Below are 22675 nucleotides of genomic sequence, written 5' to 3' on the forward strand. Positions count from 1 at the left end.
CGGGGACCTGGCAGGCAGGGCGTAGGGCGCGCGGGGAAGGAGTGGGGCTGGCCCGGAGGAGCGCCCCGGAGCGTGAGGGCCAGAGCGGCGCCGCCCGCCGCCGCCGTGCACCCGGAGGCGGGGCTGCGCGGCCCCTCCGCCCCGCGCTCGGGCGTCTGGTCCGCCACCTCCTCGGAGCTGCGCCTGGGCTGGCCCAGCGGACCCCAAGGACTGGCATTTTTTTTTTTACCATGTGTGAAAACTTCCTGTAATTCATTATTCCTCACTCCAGTACTAAGAAATTTACCAAATTTAAAAGATATGAATGAATATCCTAAAAAAAGGAAAAGGAAGACTTTACACCCTTCTCGTTATTCAGATTCCTCTGGAATAAGCAGAATTGCAGATGGATTCCGTGGAACTTTTTCTGATCATTGTTACAGTGTTTGTTCTATGAGACAACCAGACAAAATATTCTGACAACAAAGTCTAATCATGAAACAAACAACAAAGTTCATTAGTGGGACATCCTGCAAAATACCCTACCAGTCCCCTCAAAATTGTCATGGTCGTCGAAAACAAGGGAAGTCTGAGAAACTGCTACAGCTAACAGTAGCCTAGGGACATGACAACTAAATGATGATGTTTCTGATACAGAGACATCAAATGACTTGCCAAAATGTACAGATGGAATCAAGGCCACAAACAGAAATCAAAACTACCTGGTTCCAGGTCCTGTACTTAGAATTCTAGACCATACTGCCGTTTCTGCAGAAAAATTTGCTGATACTGAAATTTGTGACGAAGAGCGTGACTCCCCTGAATCAATCAACCAGCAAACTCAAGAGGAGAGCCCTATAGAAGTTCACACTGCTGAAGATGTTCCAGTTGCTGCAGAAGTGCATGCAGTTTCTGAAGATTATGATATAGAGACAGAAAACAATTCCTCTGAGAGTCTCCAAGACCAAACTGATGAAGAGCCACCAGCTAAATTTTGCAAAATTCTTGACAAGGGCGAAGCTTTGAATGTGACTGCCCAGCAGAAATGGCCTTTACTGAGAGCTAATAGCAGTGGCCTCTATAAATGTGAACTATGTGAGTTCAGCAGCAAATATTTTTCTGATTTAAAGCAGCATATGAGGGCTTCCCTGGTGGCGCAGTGGTTGGGAGTCCGCCTGCCGATGCAGGGGACGCGGGTTCGTGCCCCGGTCTGGGAAGATCCCACATGCCGCAGAGCGGCTGGGCCCGTGAGCCATGGCCGCTGAGCCTGCGCGTCCGGAGCCTGTGCTCCGCAACGGGAGAGGCCACGACAGTGAGAGGCCCGCATACCGAAAAAAAAAAAAAAAAAAAAAAAGCAGCATATGATCTTGAAGCATAAGTGTAGTGATTCAAATGTGTCAAGTATGCAAAGAAAGTTTCTCTACCAATATGCTTCCGATCGAACATCCAAACTGCATGAAGAGGGTCCCTACATTTGTAAATACTGTGACTATAAAACAGTAATTTTTTTTTTTTTTTGCGGTACGCAGGCCTCTCACTGCTGTGGCCTCTCCCGCTGCGGAGCACAGGTTCCGGACGCGCAGGCTCAGCGGCCACGGCTCACGGGCCCAGCCGCTCCGCGGCATGTGGGATCTTCCCGGACCGGGGCACGAACCCGCGTCCCCTGCATCGGCAGGCGGACTCCCAACCACTGCGCCACCAGGGAAGCCCTAAAGCAGTAATTTTTGAGAACCTCAGCCAGCACATTGCAGACACTCATTTTAGTGATCACCTTTATTGGTGTGAGCAGTGTGGTGTCCAGGTGTCCTCAAGCAGTGAACTCTACCTACATTTCCAGGAACACAGCTGTGATGAACAGTACTTGTGTCAGTTCTGTGAACATGAAATGAATGATCCAGAAGACTTGCATAGCCATGTGGTAAATGAGCACGCATGTAAATTAATAGAGTTAAGTGATAAGTATAACAATGGAGAACATGGACAGTACGGCCTCTTAAGCAAAATTACATTTGACAAATGTAAAAACGTCTTTGTATGTCAAGTGTGTGGGTTTCAGAATAGACTTCATACAAATGTTAACAGGCCTGTTGCTATTGAACATACTAAAATTTTTGCTCACGTCTGTGATGACTCTGGGAAAGGCTTTCAAGCATGCTAGAATATTGCAAACATTTAAATTCACACTTATCTGAAGGGATTTATTTATGTCAATATCGTGAATATTCAACAGGACAGACTGAAGATCTTAAAATTCAGCTAGATATCAAGCATTCAGCTGATTTACCTCATAAAAGTAGTGACTGCTTAATGAGCTTTGGAAATGAAGTGGAATTAATAAGTCACCTTCCAGTCCATGAGACAACTTGATTGTTCTCTTTAACTTCCATAATGATGTAAGATAATAAATTTGATGTAAAATAATAAATTTGACTTTTTTGCAGATGTTAAAATGGATGATTTTAAACACAACTTATGAGAACTGTCTTTAACAAGATTTTTTTTAATTGCCAATTTTCTTGGCATTGCTACCTTTTTCAGTATATAATTGTATCCTAAATGTGGTATTTTCAATGTATTGTTGTTGGTAGTTTTAACCACTTTTGGTGACTATCATCGTGTTTCTTGCATGTGCTCTGATTTCATAAATTGATAAGAAACAGATGTACTAAAAAAAAAAAAAGATACAATGTCCCTCCATATTTCTCTCTGTTTATGGTATTGGCATTCTCCTTGCTACCTTGCCTCACAGACATTATTCTGCAAAAATAGCAATGTGCCCTAGAAGAAGGACTATTTTCTCCCGCTGTCTATAAAACGGAGAATCTTTCTTAGAAGGTCCACAAAAGACTTTTGTCTCATTAGCTGGAATTTCATCACAACCTCATTCTTAGACCAACCCCTGGTAATGGGAGTGAGATGACGAAGAAAACACGGCCATGTGAAGGAGTGTGGATTACCCAAACAAAGTCAGAGTTTTATTAGAAGGAAATAAATATGTTACTTAGGGTACCTGAAGTGTCTGTTAGAGATGTCTATCCGGAACCTGAAATAACAGCATATGTAAGACGTAATTAAATGGTGAAAAATTAGAGGTATCCCTCTTGAAGTCAGGAACAAAATGAGGCTGCCAATATCATTAGTATACAATGCTGTATTAGGGATCCTAAAAATTCACTCAATAATATTTGAGTGCTGGTACTATATTAGGTATTATAAACACAATAATGAGCGAATCTCAGAATCTGCTCTCTACTAGAAAAGAAAGACAAAAACCAAGCAAGGACGAAATAACTACAATTTATTCTAAAGGTTGTGATGAAAACAAGTGGAAGGCTGAGAGAGAGAAGAAGGGCGACTTTCTTTAGGAGATCAGGAAACTCTTTATTGAGAGAGATTTAAGCTGGGATCTAAGAATTAGAAGGCCCTGGCTACAGAAGAATAGAGCAAATGTTCCAAGTAGAGGAAACTGCCCAGAGACCAGAAAGAGATGTGGTATTAGGACTGAAAGATGAATGTGGCTAAAGCACCACAAGCAAGGAACTATTCGGGAGATTGATAAAGATTGGAAGGAACCAGATCCTACCTGGCCTGTATGTCTTTTATGCTTTACAGTGTATTTAGACCACGATTGGAAGACTAAGTTGAGGAATGACATGATACAATTCCTAAGTTAGGAAAATCACTTCTACTACTCTTTGGAGATGGGATTGAAGAACGCAAAGTAGACCTGAGGGTACCAGTTTAAAGGCCATTTCAGTTCATTCAGATGAGAGATGATGGTGGCTGTTATGGACTGGACTGTGCCTGCCTTCCCCACAGCTTCAGAGATGGAAGTCCTAGCCTCCAGAGCCTCAGAATGTGACTGTATTTGGAGAGAGGGTCTTTGGAGAGGTAATTAAATCAAAATGAGGTTATTAAGGTTGACCTTAGTTCAGTAGGACTGGTGTCTTTTTAAGAAAGCAAAACGTGGACATATACACATACAGAGGGAAGGTGCAGATACAGGGAGAACGCAAGCCAAGGACAGAGGCCCGGAATAGATTCTTCCCTCACAGTCTCGGAGAGAACCAACCCCGCTGACCCCTTGATCTCAGACTTCTAGCCTCCAGAATGGTGAGAAAATAAATGTCGGTTGTTTAAGTCCCCCAGCCTGTGGTGCTTTGTTGTGAAAGCCTCGGGAACCAATACAGTGGCCTAGACCAAGTTGGAGGTAATAGAAATGGCGGGGAAGGTTCACATGCCTTTTGGGTACAGAATCACAGATGTACTGATGAATTATCCAATGTAATCATACGATGAAGTAAGAGGTATAAAGATCAGAAAAGAAGACACAAAGAGTCACTAGTTGCTGGTGACACAATTGTTGCCACAGAGTCTAGCCAACAGCTGTGAGTAAGCTGGACATGAGATCACCGTTAGTATGATCACTGATGTTTGGACTTTCTATAGCCATTTCACTTAATGTTTTTTATTTACCAATGGAAAGACCCAGGACCAGCAAGAGACCTGCTTTTAAAGAACTAAGGGTGGTCACGAGGATTTGGAAAGTCTTCAAAAAGTGAACAAGGGAAGTGGTAGAAATTCAGAGTCTCAAGAAAAAAAAAAAGTCATAACGAGGATAGCTATCCAACAAAAAGAGCTTCTTTAGTAACGAGCTTCCTGCCCTGAAAAGACTTAACTCACAGGCTGAGAGACGAAAGTGATGCCATTTTTTAAAGGGAGAAGGACTCTGCCCTGAAAGGGAATTGAGACTGGATGACACCTCAGGCCCCTTCCAGTTATGATTCAGTGATTCCAAGAAGTTCAGTGATTTGTTATTGTTACTTGGTGGTGGCTTATGTAACACCTTGTGGATTTTACATGCTGATACAGGAAAACATCTCCTGGGCCTGGCTATCAGCTAAGGAGATAGCCTATTAGTGAATGCAGTGTAAATACAACTTACTGAAGACACTCACTAATGACTGAGGCTACCAAATCCAGTTTCCTGCTATGGTCATTCTCGTGTATTTGGTTGTACACCAAGCACACGGTCATCTCACCTTATTCTAGGCCAACCAATAGAGAAGTGAAATGTCCTTTGAATCACTATTAACATGTATCCAACGTTCGCTGTTTTTTCAGCTATATTTCCCACATATGTTTCCATTTTCTATTTAGACTCATATTACTGTATGGCCGTTTTGTTCCCAGGTTTGATTACAGAACAAAGCAGTCCCAAAGAGTATGTGAAATTGCTCTGCACCTCGCATGCTGTAAAAGTTGGGTACGGGCTGTGGTTCATGAGTTACTCAACATTCATAAAACCCTTCCAGACTTGTCTTGCAATATTTCTTGCCAGGAAATTGCTTGATCGCCAGATACCTGATGTTTGTGATTAGCAAAAACAAGCTTTCTTAGAGTTGGGATGTGTGTGTGTGTGTGTGTGTGTGTGTGTGTGTGTGTGTGTGTGTTTTCAGTTGGGGTTGCTTTTTTTTTTTCAGTTTTAAGATATTTACAAAGCATTCTTCACGTTGCAAACGTAAAAACGCAAACTAAATTTTCCTTCTTGACATTCTGTACAAGCTTGTAAAAAAAGTGTTGCAGCGACACAAACTCCAGCCTGCAGCTCCATTCTGCAATTATGGTTTGCAATAACTCTGGAAGTCATATGCCAAGAAAGGATTATGAGCTGATCTTCAATGCTCTGACACTTCAGCAGGAAAAAGCAGTTGCCCAAGTGCCAATCTGCAGAATCCCAACCCAGCTCAAGCCAGACCATGAGCACTTTGAAAGGGAAACAGATTTCAGTGACCATATGTGCAATTATTATTCATCCCCGTGATGACTGAATAAAGAAATGGGTTGGCCTGTCTGGTCTCCCATGTGCTGAAGCCAGGACAGGCTGATTTCACTCAACCCCCATGCAGGTCCCACCTGCCCCAGAATCCAGATCCAGAACTACCCCCAAGAATGTGGGGGCGGGGGTGGACTCTCTTAGGAGACCTTAGGCCAGGATCACCAGGTAAAGATTGCATCACCCAAACATGTGTCACCTAAATGGAGACACACGGCCGCTTCCTTAGGCAATGTGGTCTTAGTTCACTTCTTCATTGCCCTTCCACCTGAAACCCTTGGCTTTCAACTGAGATTAATCCTGCCTTTATCTCCTAGTTTTTTTTTTTTTTTTAAGGTAAGAACCAGATGGAAAAGTCTCACTAGTATCATACCAGGTATTTAAAACAGCAACACAAACCAATGAACCAAATTAAGGGAGTTTTGGTTCCTCCTGCTTACCAAATCTGGCTGAAAGTCAGGTCTCCCCTGCTTTTGCCTTCATCTAATCTTGGGTTAAAAGATAAATAAGGCACCACAACCCCTCGGTTATCTTAGATCTCCATCCCTAATGACCTTACCACATCTCCAAATTGTCCTGGACCTCCACAAGCATCCTCAATCAGGTCATATAACCCATATAACTGCTAAAACATCTCTGATTCTGGTCCTGTCCATTCCCGTTGCAGAGTGGACACTTCACAAAGCAAATCCTCGGCAAGAACTTGCTCCAGTAATAATCCCAGCTGTGCAGTCACATGCAAATATGCTATCCAAATTGAAAAACTTCAGAATCCCCGATTTGAAGAAAAAAAAGAAAAACCAAGACACACTAACCAGATAATTCATTCTCTAACAACTTTCCACACCATGTAGTTTTTTCTAATTCTAGAAGCGTAGATACCTGTAGCACAGTTGCCATAAACACTTTCTGTCCTGCAATATCTATTTATTTCCCACTGACAGACACGACTTACCCCCTCATTTGTTCATGCCTTAACTTAAGTCGGCAAACATTTACTGAGCCCGTACTACATCCCAAGCACTGTTCTAAGGAAATGCAGACACTAAGATAAAAAGGAGGCTGGAGTTGCCTTGAGGCACTGTCTGGCTTCAAGGAAGCTCCCAAATTAGTTAATCGGCAATTGGAATCATTTTCAATCAAATTCAATTATCTTAGTGCCTCATCTGAATACAAAGAAGTATAAATTCCCATGGAGGGAAATTGTAAAAGATGCTCTTAAGGGCAGCTGTGGCAGATTGCCGTAGGGAAGCCTACAATTTAGCACAGGTTGCTTCTAAAGCAAAGAATAAAGATTCCAAATAATGTCATTCTCCTCAGAGATCTAATGTCCCTTAATGAAGGTGTGGATTTCAGATATCCTAAAACTTTACAAAAATTCTTCTAAGGAACAATGCTACTAAGACAGCAACCCAGGAATGGCATCACCTGATAGCTGTCATTTTCCAGATATGGAAAAACTAAGAGAGTAAGGAACGACAACAAAAAGCACATGCATTTTTGTTTAATATAGTTCCTTCTTTTAAAATAGATATAAAATACTTGCACGTTACTCTATGCTTATAAAATTGAGAAAGATACTTCTGTTCAACGACAAAGATGCTCTGAATATTCCAGCCATTAAGATTCATTGCTACCTGACTCTGATGTCTTTACCTGACACATTTGCTTCTGCACTTTGCACAGCTCTCCACTCCCTTCACTGTCCCCTCGACCCCCGACCGCCCCGCCCCCTCGGGGTCTTTATCTGTTTAGCACAGTAATTGGCAAAACATCATCACAGCCCACCACCTGGTTTTGCACAGCTTGTGAGCCAAGAAGACTTTTTACCCTTTTAATCACTGGGGGTATGGGATTGTGTGAAATTTAAATGGGAGTGCCATAGACGAAAATCAACAAATGGGGGTAGCTGTGTTCTAATAAACTTTCTTTATCGGCTGCTTTTGCACCACAGTGGCTGAGTTGAGTGGTTGGTGATAGGGACCTCATGGCTCTCAAAGCCCAAACTGTGGACTGTCTGGCTCTTGACAGTAAAAGCTGGACGACTCATGGTTTAATCTAACCCTATTCTTTTCCTTGTACTTGGTCTCACACGTTGGCTCTGTTTGTGTCTCTAGCAGGTCTGTTTCACTTCTCTGGCCACAAAACGGGCGCATTCAGCACTTCTTCTGCCACCTTGAGCATTGAACTTTCGCACCCAGCTACTTTCTCCCAAAGGTTAAGCCGCCAGTTGGCTGAGCCTTGGCATTGCTGGCCCAGCCCTTCCTGCTCGCTCCACCTACCCAACCTGTAGGCTTTTTCTTGTCTTGGTGACTCGCACAGAGGCCACGCTCTGTCATTTTATCTCTTGCACAGTCTTTCTCCCTTCTAGAACTCTGCTGTGTAGTCTTTCTAGAGCATTCTCTGCTAAAAGCTTAGTGGGCTTGATCCCAGTGGTCCTGGGCTCCCACGTCTCTTTCCTCATCTTCCAAGCTCACCCAAATGAAGGCACATGGCCATTTCCAGTGTGACCTTAACTCACTTCCTCCTTGGCCTTCCACCTGAAACTCTTGGCTTCAGTCAAAATTTCTGTGGGCTCCAAACATCTTTTACTTTCTCTAAATATTTTAACACAACTAATCAAAACAAAACTGCTTTTAGTGGGTGCAGGTTTCTTTTCCTATGGTAAACTATTTGGAAGTGTTTGTCACAGTAGTTCTGTTAAAGCCACATGGTTAAGACACAGCTATGACTAATGTGGTCAACATTCCTCCTGTCCCTCAAAGTTGTTTTCCTCAACAATTTTTAATTTTCCATGGAAATGGATGAGCTGGGAGGGTGCAGAGGACCAAGAATCAGGGCTCTCTGCTGATACTGCTTTCTGCAATTCCTTACCCAACTCCAGGACTCAGCAGTTTGACTTCATGGACTACTTCGTTTCCTCTTTGTCCCTACACACTCTGTTTAAATAGAGGAAGTAACAGTTGAGCAAGGACCCAAGAGCAATTATAGAAGTAGGAAGAATAGGAGTGAGAGACGCTGATCATCTCCCAGGAAATAAGCTGAGTTTTTGGTATTTGAGGTGGGGGGATTAGAAGAAAAGGTGTACTATATTCACAAGAAGGTTGGCTGAGCTGCAAGGCTCTTTATTACTTTTGCAATTTAAAAAACAAGAAACGATTTGTTATTTTAACCTTCTTCCACACGAGTATGAACAGAAACGTGGCCCTAAATTATCAAGACTTAATCTGCTCATTAGATGATCATTAACTCTAGTCCCAATTATATCAATAAAAGATTAACTTGTTTGGCTCTCAGTGTGTTAGAACCAATACTCCTCAAGGAGAGCAGGATACTCCCCCTTCACAAGGGAGCAATAGGAAACTGAAACCTTAGCAAAGTCAGGGGTGCAGTGTGGACAACCAGACTCCGGGAACTTCTCATCGGGACATGTTCTACCTGCAAATTCTACTGGAATCGTGCTCTATTGTATGGTTTGCTGTATTGACAATCCTGAGAATACCAAGCATACCGTCAGTAATTCCTAGCCATTTTTGAACCTGTGGGATCCTCTTCTGGGACATAGAAGCCATTGGATCATGAGAAGTGATGCTCTAATGTCCTGGGAACCCCCGGACCCTTCAGACACATGCATCTGTGCAATCAGTATAACTTTCATACAAAACTCTACAACTGGGGACCTGGGAAGCCACCTACGTCTTGTCTTTCCTATGGGTTATATAAACCTATACTGTTTCCTTTTCCAAATGACCACACATATACTGATGGGGATCACTAGCTCTAAAAGCAACTATAAGTTCCATGTAAGGAAAATTCGAAAGTCAGAGCTTTCTCTTTACATTCTTCAAATGAATCCAACTCTTCCATGCCAAAGAGTTAAAATAGAGAGATGATCATTAAAATTTAAGAGAAAGAAATTTTAGAAAGTCTATGTAATGCCAATCTAGATTATGTACAACTGTAAATAATCTATAGCAGCTTAAGCAAATAAGGGGTTATTTTTCTCACAAAATAAGTATAATCCTACATAGGCAGTCAGTGTACCAGGAACCATCTCCCTGTCCACTCCACCATCTTTAGCATGTGTGTTGCCTCATGGTCAAAAGAGGGCTGCTCCAACTCCAGCCTCAATACTGTGTTCCAGGCAGAAAAATAAAATGCAGCAGAGGGAAGGGAAACAGAAACAAAATGAAAAGAAAAAGAAGAAAACTAGAACACTTATCATACCTATATCCTTAGCTGACTTCCGTTCTTTTTTTTTTTTTTTTTTTTTTTGGTACGCAGGCCTCTCACCGCCACAGCCTCTCCCGTTGCGGAGCACAGGCGCCGGACGCGCAGGCTCAGTGGCCACGGCCCACGGGCCCAGCCGCTCCGCGGCACGCGGGATCCTCCTGGACCGGGGCACGAACCCGTATCCCCTGCATCGGCAGGCGGACTCCCAACCACTGCACCACCAGGGAAGCCCCTGACTTCTGTTCTTATCTCATTGTCCATAATTCTATCCCACAGCCATCCCTAGCTTCAATGCAAATTGGAAAAATGAGTATTTTATCTGGATGTATCCCGGAGTTGCCATTCTGCTCGTGAGGAAGAAAGGGAGACTGGAAATTGGGTAGACAACTAGAGGTGTCTGCCACATATATATAATTTCCAATGGAGAGGCCACAGACAACATGTTTATCTGTAGCTATCTATAGCTTTAGGCAGGGATTCTGATCACAGTGTTTCCATGTGATATCAAATATCTAGCTATATTAAAACCATCTGAAATATGTTCACATTCAACAGATGTTTGGCATGTTGGAACCCCAGTCTCCACATGCTGATTTTAACCTAGCCATCCTTAAAACAATGGTTCTCCGGGTTATGGAATTAAAATGCAGTACAAAGTTCTCCCTATATTGGCCAGTGATTGTGTCAAAACATGGAACGAATGTATGGAATGATCCGTAAAAATAAAGCAAATAATTTTGTTTTATGTGTGATATAGTAAGAATTGTTCTGAACAAAAGGTCAAAGCCGAAATTTTTGCAAGTGGAAGATGAATTCATTAATTATTTTTGAAACCCTAGGGTTAGTCATGCTTGCTCCAACCTTCTCCAAGGATGAGGTTTGGCTGACTGGATTTGCTGTGCCTTTACAAAATTATTTTACTTTTTTACGTCCGGATTTAGTTGAGACTCTGGAATTCTGATTGCATCTGAAGTTCACGCAGCTGGCATTCATTTCCAGCTACTAATTTAAATAACACCACTACCTGCTACCTTTCCCTCTATGAGAGCAGAAGTGAACACATTTAGATGAAATGAAATTTTTTTATGAGTCTGGGAGAATACCTACCATGAACCAGATCCTGTGCCAAACTGTTTTCATATTTGCAAAGTAAAATTATACCTTAGTGTGTGAGTCCTTTGGGAAGAGAACTTTTTAATGACAAAGTCAGCCCTGCTTAAAAAGTCTAGATCAACCTGAGAAGTTGAGTTGTACTGCAACGCACCTGAACAGAAGTTCTGTATTATTTTTGTGATTAAAAGAGGGCAATGTCATCCAAAAAGCTTTGTGGTGAGCTCAGCTCAGCTATTTCTCTTCAGGCCTTTCTGTTTTTTCCCTCTTGCTGAATTTTATGAAGTTTCTTCTCCAATTTCTTCTAACTGATCCAAACTGGAAAGATATTATGTGTTGTTTTCTTGACAAATTACAGTTCCATGTACGAGTGTGTTGGGGTGGATACCAATTTAATTTGATATTTCTAGATGTTTTTATCCACAATTGTGGGATAAAGGCTTTGTCCCCATTTTAAATGCTCAACCCTAAAGGCACATAGGTCAGAAAGTTTGACCAGCAAGTTCTATAAAACATTCTAGCTACAGAAAATTTCTATGTAATGTAAGGTATTTCAGAGCACAGAAAAGAATGGAAAACTCCCCCAATTGATTTTACTGACCTAGCAAAACCCTTATAAACAAGCCAGGCAAGGATAACTAAAAAAGGAAGACTGTAAATCACTTCCCTTACAATTATAAATAGTCTAAACAAAACGTTACCACCTCAAATGCAGTAGCAAATTAAAAGAATATGGCAACCAAAATGCAGTCCCCAGAATACAAGAAAGATTCAGAATTAGGAAATCTAGTAAATATAATTTAAATATAAATTTATACATGAGAATGATATAAGACCACTTCTCTTTGGTGCAGAAGAGGAGAGGAAAGGAAAGTTCATCAGCCGGTTGGGAAACTTGAGAAGGAAAGGCCGAGGATGAAGAAGCCAAGCTGATGATTTCATTTTTCACCCATGTTGGCAAAATTTTAAAAGGTTGATAATATCCAGTGTAGTCAAGCAGGTGGGGAAACAGGTATCTCCCCACTCTAATAAGTGAGTGTATATTGGTACAATCTTCACAAAGGTCAATTTAGCAGCTATCTATCAAAGTGGAAAATATATGTACCCTATTGACTCCGCAATTCAACAAAGTCACCCTTCCTAAGGAAATATTTGCATATGTGTATAAAGATTAATAAAGATTCTTATTTCTGTACTGAGAAAAATAGGGAAAACTCTAACTGTTCATCAATAAAGAAATTGTGATATAAATATTGATGCATTCTTAAAATAGAATAATCCGCAGATGTTAAATAGAATAAGGTGGGCTTTTACAAACTGGCAATGGGACATCTGAGACATTTCGTTGAGTGATTAAGAATTTGCAGAGCAATAAATATAAATAATGGTCCCAATTCTATATATAAAACCTCTTCTCGAGTGTGTACACTTGTACATGCACACATAGCAGTGGGATTCACTGGGAGTACAGGGTATAAATGGGAACTTTCACATTTTATATCTGTATTGATGGAATTGTATTGCTCCAAGTATGTGTTACTGTTGCATTGGAAAGTAAAACAATACAATTGAAAGTGACAAGAATTCCAGGTCGATGAGAAGGAACTGTTCTTGGAAACTCTGCCCATTAGTCTTCACCTCACTCTGGACAGGCTAAGAGAAGGGGTTGTTGGAAGTAAATGATTCAATGTTACTTGGGGAAAGAGACTCTGTGCCTCAGGAAAACCAATCAGCTTCAGTATCTTTCATTTTCTGTAGGCAACAAAAAACAATTTAGCTCCTAAACAGATACCCCAGTAGAAAAAGTTAGTGTATAGGGAAAGCCCCCTACTCGAGAAATAGCACAAGGTAGGAGGTTCCCAGAGACCTAATCTTGGAATAGACTACGAAGCCGTTCTTTGGAGATATGAGCTTTCCTCCACCTACCCCAGTCCACTGGAAAATGGGACCTCAACATGAACTGGGTGGGCTCTCCTGAGTTCTTGGTGGCCAAGTTCAGGTGTGTCTTTGAGTGTACCTTGTAACCTTAACAATGCCTATAAAGCCAGATCAAAACATGTGGGTGTCCCAGAGAAACTAATCATTGTCACCCTTCAGAAATAATGTTCTTTAAATATTTGTTTTACATCCATTTATTTACAGTCTGAGCACTGCAAGGGAAAGGGAGAGAAGTCTGTGGATGGTGGATAACAAGCAAGGTCTTCTCTACTGTTTGAGTAATTTAGTTCTGACTTTGAAATTGCACAGATCACTCAGCAAAACAAAGCCCCTTCAGTAACTAGGCCTACCCTTCTTATAAGACAATAAACAAACTTGCTTCTGAAGATTCTAACCCCAGACCTAAGTGGCTCATGACATTAGTTCTTCCAACCATACTTGTTATTTTCCTTGAATGAACTCTGGCAAATACAGTTTTCTCCATCTTTATCACATCTTCCACGGTTGCATTAGTTTTCCATTGCTGCATCACAAACGACCACACACTCAGAAGCTTAAACAGCATGCATTTACTATCTCACAGTTTTCCGTAGGCTAGAATCCAGGCACAGCTTAATGGGATTCTCTACTTCATGGTCTCTCCAGGTGGAAAGCCAGGTGTCAGCCAGGACTGGGATCTCACCAGAGGCTCAACTGGGGTAAGATCCACTTCAAGGTAAGATCCACTTCCCCAGTTTGTTGCAATACTCATCTCATGGCTGTAGGACTGAGCTCCCTGCCTTCTTGCTATCTGTTGGCCATCAGTCTCTCTCAGGTCCTAGAGGCTGCTACCAGTTCCCTGTTACGTGGTCCCTCTAGTAAGTAATAAGCTTACTTATTCAAAACTGGCAATGGAGGCCACTGCCCTTGGTCATGGGGTCGTTGCTGCGTCCGAAGCTGCAGCATTCATGATGAACTTACTTCCGATTGTGGGTGACCACTGGGTACATATTCTTGTCCCTATTGGATTTGTCTTTGAGTGTTCTCTAGACAGAAAGAATGGTGAAAAGCTAACAGCCTTCTGGAACAAGAATCTGTTACATAAAAGAGAACTGAGACCCAATGAAGAAGTCACCTGGAAGTCAAAGCTGTGGCTGAATTACAGAATGTTCACATTTTTTAAATCATAAGAGAAATAAAAACACATTCATTTTTATTAAAAAAATAGCAACGGAGAATCACTCTTGAATATATTTGTACATACACACACACGCACTGTAGCATGATGAGAGGTGTAACATCTTGTCACTTTTACCATAGTCTACTATTTTATATTAGTTTGAAGCAAGTCACAGGTTTCACCCACATTCAAGGGGAGATGATTATAGACTTGAACATAAACTCTTCAATAACTACAGCCACCCTAGGGTCTATCTGCCACAGTGGTGTGGTTTTGGTACCACTGATGGATCAGTGCCCTAGGAACCGTTTGACTGGTCTACTCCTTCATCTAGTTCTGGAGGGATGATGAAAGTCAGGACTAAATTATTCCCTCTCTCTAAGTTCAGGACAACTTCTTCTTTCATTCCTTAGTAGATTTAATGTGTTCACTTAAAAATGAGAATGGATTTTCAAGTTTTACACAATTTAAATGTTTTAGTAAAGATAAATATTTGAGCTTTATTTCTTGACCTTTGCTTCTGAGCAATTGCTGTTAATATTTACCCATAAGTCAGCTCGGCTCTGCTTTTTCCAGTTTCCATTGAAGGGTGAAACTCATTCATCTCAGTGCATTTGATACTATTGTAAATGAAATCTCTGGAAATGCAGTGTGATGTGGTAAGCCATCCATTAGGCCTCAATTTTACTTAAAATCACAGGCTGCAAAGTATCATGCTTCAATTTAAAGAAATAATGGCTACAAAAACCAATCCTGATAGTGATCCCTAGAGAAATGAATGAGTGTGTACCCATGATATTGGCACCTTCTCAAGAGAAGAAAGTTTTTAAATGAAGAGGCAGGATGACTAATGTTTCCATGGGTAAAAGATCATTTCGTTCCATAGAAAGAAAAAGCCACTTGGCTCTCAACAAAGATCAGGAGATTGAAATTGAAGAAAACAAAGTGAATAAACATGGAAAGGATATCTGGAGTCATAAAGAATAAATTTGTTCCCCAAATCACAAATACCCTCAAAAACAGAAACAGGACACCACCTTAAGGGAAAAATTTTATTTATCCAAAGGAGACAAAGGCTCAGTAGGGGAAGCTAACAGGGGACTTATTAGCATAGCAGAGCATAGCAGAGACCTCATTGCAGTGCCCTTTTCTTATGTCTTTGGAGTGGTAGCCTAAAATGGGTGGTGGCATTGCGCCCTTCTCTCACTGTGGCATTGCTCTCCCCTTTATTTTATACACCATACCCTCCCCTTGGATTCCAGGAGGGAAAGCCATGGCAATAGCTCTATTTGCCCACATCCATCTACTTCCTAAGGTCATTCGCGTCATTGACCTTTCCTTTATTGGCTGCCAAATGGCTATGACCTCAAGCCCTTGCCTCTCCCAGTTACAAAGAGATTTTTTGGGTAGTTCTGATGGGGACGTTGGCCACTTCACATTGGTTGTACCATAGTCTGGTTTGGATTTCTCGAAGGATTGGGAGAAGTGCCAATCAAGAAGGTCCTCGGGCTTCCCTGGTGGCGCAGCAGTTGAGAGTCCGCCTGCCGATGCAGGGGACGTGGGTTCGTGCCCCGGTCTGGGAGGATCCCGCATGCTGCGGAGGGGCTAGACCCGTGAGCCATGGCCACTGAGCCTGCGCGTCCAGAGCCTGTGTTCCGCATCGGGAGAGGCCACAACAGTGAGAGGCCCGCGTACCAAAAAAAAAAAAAAAAAAGAAGGTCTTCAATGTGTCTGTACAGCTGTGGTACTCTTTCCTATTTTCCAAGTTTCAAATATATTTGTCACTCCTTTATATTTTGGTTATTCCAATGGGAAAAAGAGATTAGGGAATTAAAGATTAGTTCAAATCACCATCTCGAACTGGATGTTGCAGATTCTTTTTATATCAACACCCTATTTTTAACTATTTATTTATTCTTGAATGAGGAGGGAAGGTCCATCCTTGACATCTATTTGCCTAGAATCGTGGAGAAGACACTTACTGTGTAACCCTGTACTTCACTGCCTTCCTGTGAGCATGCCCAGTTCTGCAGTCTGAAGCGTGTGGGTGGGCCCTGGCTGAGGAAAGACCTTAGTCTCCAAGCCACCTCACTTCAGTGTGTGTTGAGGGACAGTTTTCTATAGTAGGATGTCAGAAGTTCTGCTTACCCTCACATCCACACCAGGTGTGTGGTGTGGTCATATCAAGTCTCCTTCCCAGTGCTATGGCTGCTAAGTTGAGTGAGTGTCCCATTACCCTAGGGAGCTCAGGTGCCTGCTTACACTGGCTGGTGGCTCTGCAGTCCACAGCACTTACGGTTCTACACAGTGATCCCAAAGATCCCCTAGTCCTGGTCCCATCTCTGCCAACCTACAAAGAGGGTCACGTTGGTAAAGACATGATTCATACTGAAGAAGTAAGAGTGTTGAACTTTTTGCAACAATTATATTAGCTTCAAAACTGAAAAACTGTTAGAAGAGGAAAACATAGGAAAGGAATTATAGTGAATTACTTAAATGCACCAATTTCAGTTCATGAGAACAAGTAGGCAAAAATAAATAAACAAACAAACAAAAAGAGGTAGGAAGAATTTAAATATTTAAATAAATTAAATATCTCTATATTTATATATATTTATATTTAAATATTTAAATAATACAATGACTAAGGTAGACTTAATAGACATAAATGAAAAACTACATTTTTAAAGCACAGTGCCTTCTATCACAGGATCTAGGTGGTGATTAAAGATTTTGTTTTGACCACGAAATAAATGTAATATATTTGATAAGCAGAAATAATAGACAGCACATTCTTTGACAAAAGTAGAACAGATACTGTTAGTAAGAAAAATTAGACAAAAAAATAACTCTGCTATTTTCCATTTGTAAATTGAAAAATTGAAAAATTCTATTAAAAAGGCATTACCATTTTTTTTCCCGATTTCTGGGAAACCATCAGATGTAAGACAAACCATGATTTTAAACCGCAGATTTTTTAGTTTTAAGACAAGCTAATTGTATTTATTCTTGCATTTTATGTAGATTTGGGTTAGAAATGATGTTAAACACTTTTTAAAAGTTCACATATAAACTGACATTCTGATTTATTCTTCTGCTTTTTTAATTGTAGTAAAATGCACATAATATAAAATTTACCATCTTAACTATTTTTAAATGTAAATTCGGTAATGTTAAGTACATTCACATCATTATGCAACCAATCTCCAGTTAAAAAAATAACTCTCCATTTCCCCCAGCCCCTGGCAACCACCCTTCTACTTTCTGTCTCTATGAATTTCACTCCTCTAAGGACCTCATACATGTGGAATCATACAGTACTTCTCCTCTTCTGATTGGCTTATTTCACTTAGCATACTGTCCTCCAAATTATTTTTCTTATATTACCTATAATTATATATTTAGTAATATATTTCCTAACACCTTAACTTTCATTTGTGTATTAAGCCCTTCTTGATCACAATATTCTTTTTTTTTTTTTTTTTTGCGGTATGTGGGCCTCTCACTGTCGCGGCCCCTCCCGTCGAGGAGCACAGGCTCCGGACGCGGCCCAGCGACCATGGCCCACGGGACCAGCCGATCTGCGGCACGTGGTAGCCTCCCGGACCGGGGCACGAACCCGCGTCCCCTGAATCGGCAGGCGGACCCCCAACCACTGCGCCACCAGGGAAGCCCCACAGTATTCTTTTAATACATTCTTGAATTCAAAAAGGCTACAGTGAATAGATACGAATGTTATGAATTGTCTTAGGCTTCTTTTGGCTCTTACTTTTGGAAGGCAGCTATGCTCACCACTATACCACCAGCCTTTGGCTATTTATTAGGTATTGTTATTGAAGTTTGGTTTGCTTCATAACTGGGCAGATGTCCATATTTTTTAATACGTACTCTGGAGAAGTTAATTCATTTTATATAATGTCTTCCTAGTACACTTGTCCTTCTCCTGATTTGTTTATTTCTCATTTTATTTCTACTAATTACTTTCTTGCCTTTCCTCATAGCTGTTTCATTATTCTTTTGCTTTTCTAGAGTTTATTTTCTTTGTGTTACAGTAAACGATGAAAGCATTTCAGGTTATTTTCTTCTGATCATAGATTCGGCAGTCTTCCATCAGTTTTCGTATGTAATGTTCTCATTTTCATAATTGTTTATTAATGTATATGTGATTTCTTCTTAACTTACCGTAACTTTTTGACTTTAAAAGGGTTATTTCTCATATTTCAACATTTTCAAAATTGGATTGCGACTTAAATACAAAAGACAGAGAGCAAATACGAAGAAATAAGTTAACAACTTTTCAATATAACTGGTGGATACATAGGCTCTGTTAAATAATTCTTTGTGCATATTTATATATTCGGACTGTCTTATAATTAAAATAATTTACATGCTTAAAAAAAGAATAGGCTATAAAGTGAGGTATGGAAGGAAGTAGGGTAGGAAGATTAAAAAAAAAAATCTAATCCGATCTGTTCCTTTCACTGATGAGGAAACTGATGTCATTTTAGAGGAAATGACTGGTCACAGACCTTGAGTATTTTTAGGCCAAAATTTTAGGGGCAAACTGTCTGTGGAGCGTGTCCTCTGAAATGAGTGGCCTTGCAAGGACAAAGGAAAAAGAAAAAGGGCAGGATCTGGGGCTGAGATAATCCACCAGGACAAGTGCTCTTCACTGAAATTCTTTAAATTGATGCAAAAATCTAAAAATAGCTCCTTAGCGGACTTCCCAGGGTGTCTGGAACACCTACCATTATTCATTGTTTTAGACTAAAACATTGGCAAGTTCTAAGAGACCAGTCTCCTGGGAAAGTTAGCATCATAACCTGGCATCACCTTTAAAACCTTGGCCTCATTGTATTTACGAGATCTGATTGCAGGTCCTCTTTCAGGACCCAGATTACATAGGACACAGAAAGGTTAACTTTGCGGGGGAGAATAATGGGTAGGAAAAGTCCACCGCTTATGAGTCCACCCATGCACAACGTCTGCTGATGGAACTGACTGTGAGTGTGGGAGGGAAAGATGAACAGGCCGTGGATGCCAGGATTTAGCCATGTCACATGGTTGCTGAGTCTGGGGCCAGGTCAGGGCTGAGGGCTTGCCCCCTTCAGGGTCAGATTTCTTGGTGCACTGTGCATGTGACCAGCCCTGAGATGTCTCTAAGTCCTTGTTCTGTTTTCCAAATCTCTAGAAAACCCCTTCTTGACCAAATGACAATTTGTTGACCTTTAAAATTTCAGAGCTGGGAGAAGTATTTAAAAGGAAATCTGTCATGAACTTCCTAGCTGGAATGATAACTAAATGGCTTTGCCAATTTAATGTCTGGAAATTAATAACAAAAATAAAAACATAAACATTAGAGATAGTTTTTATTTAAAATTATAACTTTTAACTTGCTAAAGTCTTGATTTTATTTTATTGCTTATTTTGCAGCAGGAGAAATGAAAAATAAACATGATCAGAAACATATATTTTAAAAATGACAAAATATTAAAATCATGAGTTGAGGAACACTTTGTAAAAAGTAATCACATGCAGCTGGTGTTTTGTTTTGCATGTTTAGCAGCAGAATTCTTTTATTCAGATGAAGTCTTTTGGGGAAGCTGGTATATAAAACAGTAATAAGTAGAGCTTTACCAGTGCAGGTAGAGTTGGGGACCAAGAGGCAGCTCATTTGGGCCGTGTATCAGTCAACTTTTGCTGCAGCAGAGCTGTATAACAAATAACCCCAAATTCTTAGTGGCTTACAACCACAAATATTTCTTTCTTGCTCACAAGGCTATGCAATGGCTGTCATGGCTCTCTTCCAAATTGGGGAATAGGTTAAGAATTTTGCTGCATATGTATTCTCATTCTAGGACCAGACTGAAGGACTATCTCCTATCTAGGATTTGATGTTCTCATGGGAGAACAGAGATGCAAGAGGTTAAAATGGAAACATGAGATACCATTTAAAGTCTCTGCTCAGAATTGTCACATTGCCACTCCCACACAAATTCCACTGGACAAAGCAAGTCATCTGGCCATAACCAACATCAGTAGAGTGGGGAAGTAAACTCCTCCTATGGAAATGTGGGAAGAGCATTTGCTAAACTAAAATATTATCTACTTGCTATAGCCTGAGTGTTTGCATCCCCCTAAAATTCACATGTTGAAACCTGTCCCCAAAAGTGATGGTATTAGGAGGTCGGGCCTTTGGGAGACGATTAGGTCATGAGGGTGGAGCCCTCGTGAATGAGACTAGTGCCCTTTTAAGAGACCCCTGAGAGCTCCCTTGCCTCTTCCACCGTGTGAGGATACAAGTAGAAGTCTGTGACCCAGAAGAGGGCCCTCACGCAACCATGCTGCACCTTAATCTCAGACTCTTCCAGCCTCCAGAACTGTGAGAAGTAAATTTCTATTGTTTATAAGTCACCCAGTCTGTAGTGTCTTGTTATAACGACCCAAATGGACTAAGATACCACCATCCCTGGGGTCCTTCAATCATCTCCATACAACCCTAAGACACTAAGGAGTAGAGTTTGAAAATCAATGAATGATCCAATCCAACTCCTTTCCTTTTACAGATGTGGGAATGAGGTCAGGAATTGATCAAGGTGGTGCCTGCAGCGTCACAGCAAGTTAGAGGTGTACCTAGAAACAGAACACAATTTCGCTAACTCATTGTTCAGTGCTCAATCAATTGGAAGACAGTTCATCTCTGCTAAATGATAATGCTCCAAGCTGCTGAAATATATCTTTTAAATACTTAAAAATTCAAGACATTAGGCAAAATTGATAATTATAGAGTATGCAGTGAGACTATTAATTAACTTGTACCTGGAGCGGATTCAGCCCACTAATACATATCCTCTGATTTTGTCAATGTCAAAAGCATCTTGGCAAAGATTTGCTGTCAACCCCAATCATTGGGCTTGGTCTTAAGGCCCCTCAGGATGGAAGATGTGGTGAGATTTGGGAGGAAACAAAGGGTTTTATTTTTGCACTTGTCATTGATTTTTGTTTCGTGTTTTCAAATGTGTTTGTTTGTTTTAATCTGGGACATTCTCCAGATGAAGATAAAGAACCCATCATGGAGCTGTCCTATAAGAATGACAAAAAGAGGGGATATATTTATACATATAGCTGATTCACTTTGCTGTACAGTAGAAAGTAACACAGCATTGTAAAGCAACTATACTCCAATTAAAATTAATTTTTAAAAAAGATATACAGTCGGCACTCTGTATCCATGGATTCTGCATCTGTGGAGTCAACCAACTGCATATCAAAAATATTTGAGAAAAAAAAAATTCCAGAAAGTTTCAAAAATTGAAACTTGAATTTGCCGCACTGGCAGTTATTTACATAGCATTTACATTGTATTAGTTATTATAAGTAATCTAGAGATGACTTAGAGAATACAAGAGGATTTTAGGTTATATGCAAATACTATGTCATTTTATATAAGGCACTTGAGCATCTGCAGATTTTGGTATCTGCAAGGGGTCCTGGTACCAGTACTCTGCAGATACCAAGGGATAACTGTATTGTTAGATGAAAAAGCAAAATGCCAATCATTGTGTATAGTGCGCTATCATTTTTTTAAGAGAAGAAAAATAAAAGAATATACCTAAAAAAATAAAATGAAATAAATTTTTTAAATAAAAATAAAAATGACATGTAAGTCCCAACAAGCTCAGGAGGAGCCACAGACAAATACAATGGAAGGAAAGAACAGCCAGTGTGTATTTTTAAAGACTCCCCAGACTTTTTTCCTTATGCAGTCAGCAAACACTTCTAGAAGATTGCTAAACTTTTCTTTCTGCCACTAAATGTTTTCACACCAGCCTGCGGATTTTAGAGCAATGGGCTTTTCTGAATCCTTAGCCCCTTCTATAGAAGCAGGAGTATTTAAAGATCAGTATTGCTTACCAATTGGCAAAAGACTTAAACAAGGCTTTCACCTCTCCTGTTATTAAACAGCAGAGAGCAGCAGTCCAGACTTGCTTAATTCTTAGGAAGTGAGCTTCTGTGTTTTGGGTAGAGAAATTTGGTTGCTGACAGATGGATTGTTCTTTGGTGCATGTGAGCCCATGGTCCTAGGAGAGCACTTTTCTGAGGATGTTGACATTTGTGTGTTCTCTCATCTCTAGAGGCAGATGGCACCACCTTCACCCTCCTGACCTGATGTTCCTGTGATCTGAAGATCTTGAAAACATTCAAGAAAGAGATCTTAACCCAGAGTGGAAGAATGTATCTCCCTTTGAGTGACCAGAGAGAGGGGAGGGGCAGGGGAGAAAACTGACAACAAAATGCACAGCCAGAACATGTGACTCTCCTGGTGCCTTCTTCCTGGAGTGTGAGATGCACAAGGAAAGAACCTCAACTTTTGGAAAAATAACCTAACATTCTCCTGAGTCGCTTTCACTGCCAATAAA

The 22675-nt window shown here is 40.8% G+C and overlaps 1 pseudogene; it reads left to right on the forward strand.

Moving 5' to 3' along the window:
- Nucleotides 1–300: 300 nt before the first annotated feature.
- On the forward strand, nt 301–2346 carry LOC102987964 (zinc finger protein 639-like; annotated as a pseudogene).
- The last annotated feature ends 20329 nt before the right edge of the window (nt 2347–22675 follow it).

Source organism: Physeter macrocephalus, chromosome 11 (genome assembly GCF_002837175.3).
Source record: "Physeter macrocephalus isolate SW-GA chromosome 11, ASM283717v5, whole genome shotgun sequence".
NCBI classification, from domain to species: domain Eukaryota; kingdom Metazoa; phylum Chordata; class Mammalia; order Artiodactyla; family Physeteridae; genus Physeter; species Physeter macrocephalus.